The following is a 4,992-nucleotide window of genomic DNA, read 5'->3' as shown; positions in this document are numbered from 1 at the left end:
ACACACACACACACACACACACACACACACACACACACACACACACAGACCAGCAAAATAATGGTGGTATAGTCATACAATAATAGCTCCCTGCTAGAAGCTAGAGAATTTCCTTCTCATTTTTCTAATATAAAAGAAACAGCTCTGCACACTAGAAAGAATTCTTGAGACCAGGGTTCAAATCTCAGGTGCTCTCCTGACTAGCTGTGTGACCTGGAACATTGTTTTGCAAGCTATGATGTGCTCATGAATCACCCAGGGATCCTGTTAAAATTCAGGTTCTGTTTCTCTAGGTCTAGAGGGGAGGGTGCCTGAGGCTCTGCATTTCTCACAAACTTGTACCTGTGCTCAGGATGGTGATCCTTGGACTTGACTTTGAATCTCAATTTCTTCATCTGCAAAATGTAGATGCTCATATTTAACACTGCAGTGAGGATTATACCAAACAATGCTTATAGAAGCCTCAGCCAAGAGTCTGGTGTGCAGTGTGTTCCATCGGTGGATGTGGTTGCAACTATTATAAATAACTTGCTCACGGAACCAGTGCAGACATTAACCACCTGAAGGGAACAAGGTAACATCAATGAGGCGAGATGCAATGAGATGCATGTGGTTCCATCACCTCCTTCATCCTACAGCTAATGGCAATGTTACAGATTTACTTAGCCCCGTAAATTCTGACTGCAATGCATTGTGCATGCCGCCACCTTCCTCAAAATAATAAGGACACTGGGAAATAAATAAAAGGAGAAAATCTGTTTGCCTTAGAAAGTTTCTGCAGCTCAGCAGAGCCCTGCACGTATTGGATGGTAACTTCATTTCCCAGGGTCTGGCGGAGGCCATAATCCATGAAAATGGAACACAAGTCCTTGCATGATGTACTTTGCAGTAAGCCGCTAAGATTCACTTGCAGCTCTGCGTGAGACCCCTGAGTTCTCTTTGATAAGTTGCCCAACCCGAGAAAGCTGAAAATGTGTCCATTATTGTGAGGGCTGCTGGGAAGAGACAGTATTAGAAGCGTAGAGGGTGGTGGATCATGGACCCTGGGGTGCGAAGCCTGCTTCGTGACCTTGTTTGTTGCACGAGGAGAGCCTGAGTTGGTTTTTACAAAGTACTCAAAGCCCTGGTGAGGCAGGGTAAGACGGGATTTGGGTTGCCTTCTACCAAATGCATGTGGGTGAGGTGATCAGGGTGTTAAGAAGGGTTTTAGCACCTGTGGAAATGCGGGAGCCAGCACCAGGCAACTCTGCCCCTCCCCTGCAGAGGAAAGAGCACCCTGGTGTTCAAATTGCAAAGTCAGGAAAGAATAATGTGTAGTGCAGACAAGGCCATGGGGGGTTAACCCTCTCATTCCTGGCTTGGGAGAGGATAAAGTGTTTCTGTTTCTCTGGAGGGCAACTTGGCATTCCTTTTCAAAACCTTTAAAACTGTGCATACCCTTAGACCCCACAGACCTACATCGGAAAAATTATAGCAAGGAAACAACATAAATGTGTGGAATATTTTAGCTTTAGGGTTCCATGCTTGGAACTGGGATGCAGGATTTTTTTTTTTTTTTTTTTTTGGTAATCTTGATGGGTAGGGAAAGCTGAGAACAACAACAACAACAAAAAAACAAAAAACCAACCAACCACAACAGCAATACAGAGACAAAGCAAAAAACAGTTATCTCTTTCCAAAGCCACGGGTAGTTTTCTCTCCCAGAGACCTGGAGCCTGGGGCTGGCCTTTGGTGGATGCTGCTCTATTGCTTGGAAGCAATCCCCTTACATGGGGAAGAATATTAAGCAAATACTCTCCCCAGTATCCCCAGGCAAATCTGAGAATGCAGGTGTGTTAGACTCAAAAGTTAAGTGCCCTGCCTCTTTCTGTAAATCGTTAAGTGCTGTTTTTACCCAGAACTGCATTTCTGCTGACATGTATGCTCCTTTATATATAGCCCAGTTTCTTTACTAGATAAGGTTTCAAGCTGGTTGCATTTTGCCTAGAAAGTGGGGCGGAGGGCATTCAGCCATGCAGTATTCAGATGGTGGTAGGCAGACTGGAGCCGCATACATAACCTGAGGACCTGCTTTCAATTCGCTTATATTCTAATGGGCTGAGACAGGTAATAAACACGCACATGAGTAAGTAGACAGATACAAGAATACGTAATAAAAATAAGTCCTATGTAGAGGAAACTACTATAACAATAGGAAGTATTGGGAAGGTCTCTGAGGGCCCTGATGAGGTGGTAAGGAGTGAATGAAGGAAGAGGGATACAATGGCCGTCACACTAGAGAAAACTCTTAGGGGGAGGTGTTGCTGTGAACACTTATACAAAAAGGCCATGGCATTTGGAGGCATGGGAGATTTTATTTTGGATGGCTATCTGATGGCAGATTTGGAGGCTTATGAGAATGATGTAGTAGAGAGGGAGAAATTGATGATGCTGAACAGAACAAAAAAAACCTGGAGTAACACAGTCCTTGAGAAAGCAAGGGGGCATGGGACAGGGAGCATAAGCAAAGGAGTTGTCTTAGGGATGAGATGGGTGCTAATTCCATCACATGGGGGGAAGCCAGAGATTGTGAATACAGACACAGGCAACCAGTCTCCCTGGAGAAATAAAGATGGAAAATTTATGTCTAATTGCATCCTTCTTCTTTGAGATATAAGGTGAGGTCACCCGTAGAATGTGGTGGCAGTGGGGGTGATAGTAGAGGAAGGATGGCTGTGAAACCAGAATCTCCAGAGCTGGAAAGGTAGATCTACCTGGAAAATGTAGTACTGTCTAGTTGGATTGAACATCTATTTCAGATGTGTGGTCACTTACTGAAATGCATCCATTCAGCCCATTTTGCAACATTCTTCAGCCACAATCAGCTCCTCGGCAACACATGCAGAGAGAGAAGACAGTCAGTATAGCTAGGTGTGATGAATAATTTTATGTGTCAACTTGGCTATACCACAGTACCCAGATATTGGATCAAACATTATCCTTGATGTTTCTGTGAAAGTATTTTTAGATAAGATTAACATTTAAATCAGAAGACTTTGAGTAAAGCAGATTTCCCTCCGTAATGTAGGTGGACCTCATGCAATCAGCTGAAGACCTTTAGAGAAGAAAGAGTGACTTCCCTGGAAGAAGATGGAATTTTGCCAGAAGACTGTCTTTGGACTCAAAATGCCACTCGTCCCTAGGCCTTCAGCCTTCTGGTCTACCCTGAAGATTTTTGAACTTGACAGCTTCCAAAATCACATGAGTCAATTCCCTAAAATGATTCTCTCTGTATATACATCCTATTGGTTCTGTTTCTCTGGAGAATGCTGACTAATCCAACAGGTTTCAGGGGGGGAAGTAGGGTTACTAGGGTAGTCTGATGAGCAGAGAATGGGCAAGGGAATGAAGACTGTTTGCAAGGGATGGCTATGGTCATAGTAGGGGAAAAAAATGTACATCGTGGGAGGCTGTACCCATCAGAAAAGTCTAGGTTACCCTGGAATAAGAAACAAGCCCCAAATCTCAATGGCCTATCACAGCAAACATTTATTTCTCAAGCAGGATGGATCCAGCCTTTGTTCATTGTGGTCACTCAGGGACCTGTGTTGATGAAGGTTCCATCTCAACATTGGCTTCCACAATTGTTGCAATGGGAAGAAAAGAGGGTCAGGGAATCTCACTGGCAATTAAAATTCATATGTCACTTCTTCTCAGATTTCATTTGTGAAAGCAAATCACAAAGCTTCATCTAACTTCAAAAGGTGGTCAAGGAGCAGTTCTACCATGTTCTGGAAAGGAGAATAATCAGAAATTTGTGAAATAGCTTTAATAACTACCAGGGATGCCAGATAATACAAAAAAGCAGTAGGACTAGGGGTCTCAATGATGCTGCAGAATTTCTGGATTGGGAAGACTGGATTGATCTGGAAGCTTGGAGGCTATAGTCAGAATGTGTTGAAAGACTTAAGTTAAGTTTCAGAAATGGTGAAGCTAACAGAGATGACAATTTAAAGACAGGACCATGTGCAGAGCTACCTGAGATAGGGAGAAAGTTAGGCTCTTTACAGATGTCATTCTCATAATTAGTGTGCAGGAGGGCTTCTTAAAATACAGGTTGTTGGGCCCCACCCCTAAGAATTTCTGATTCAATAGGTAGAGGTAGAGCCTGAAGATTTGCATTTCCAGCAGGTTCCCAGGTAATGCTGATGGCCTCCCTGAGTGGAGCACCTAGCCAAAATGTGCTGGACTCCTGGACCACAGAAACATTAAGGTAATAAATGTGTATTGTTTAAGCGCCTCAGTGTGTGACAACTTGTTACACAGTTTATGAATCAGGGTTCTCCACAGAAACAGAACCAATTATTAATTAATTTATTTAAAATAAGATATATAGATACATATCTATAGCTATCTTGATATACCTATCTATCTATCTATTTATTTAAAGGAACGGTCTCATGTGATTCTTTTGAGCTGGCAAGTCCGAAATCCATAGAGCAGGCCAGAATGGAAACTCAGACAGGAGTTAAAGCTGCCTTGAGGTTGAATTTCTTCTCCCCCAGGAAACCTTAGTTTTAACTTTTAAGACTTTTCAACTGCTTAGATGAGGCCTACCCACATTATTGAGAATAATCTCTTTAACTTCAAGTCAGCTGATTCTAGATGTTAACCAAGTCTATAAACACCTTCACAGCAACACCTAGATGAGTGTTTGATTAAATAACTGGGTACTAGAGCTTAGTCAAGTTGACACATAGACTATCACACACAGAAATAGAAAACTAGGACAAATTAATTGATGTTGAAGGGACAACATTAAAATAGTCTAAATAAACCTTTGAGTGAAGGGCAAAGCACACAGCATACTCAGTAAGTTTCTGCTTTTAATTGAGATCATCTTTCCAAACATTTAATTTTTTAAAATAATATATATTCCCCATATCCAAAATGTGACATAATAAGATGGAATAATCATTGTACACACAATAGGGAAAATTGGAAAGTGTCTTT

The 4,992-nt window shown here is 42.1% G+C and overlaps 1 long non-coding RNA gene across 1 annotated transcript in view; it reads right to left on the bottom strand.

Annotated features, from left to right (window-relative positions):
* Positions 1–2,871, bottom strand: part of LOC114903975 — a 5,661-nt gene extending 2,790 nt beyond the window's left edge. Inside the window, exons 1-2 of the long non-coding RNA XR_003795821.1 lie at positions 2,815–2,871; positions 343–560 (exon numbers count right to left, since the gene is read on the bottom strand). This is a non-coding gene — a long non-coding RNA (uncharacterized LOC114903975). The remainder of the gene's footprint in view (positions 1–342; positions 561–2,814) is intronic.
* Between the last annotated feature and the right edge of the window lie 2,121 nt (positions 2,872–4,992).

Source organism: Monodon monoceros, unplaced genomic scaffold (genome assembly GCF_005190385.1).
Source record: "Monodon monoceros isolate NGI ecotype Baffin Bay Population unplaced genomic scaffold, NGI_Narwhal_1 Super_Scaffold_21, whole genome shotgun sequence".
Classification (NCBI taxonomy): Eukaryota; Metazoa; Chordata; class Mammalia; order Artiodactyla; family Monodontidae; genus Monodon; species Monodon monoceros.
This window is presented reverse-complemented; position numbering and strand designations above follow the sequence as displayed.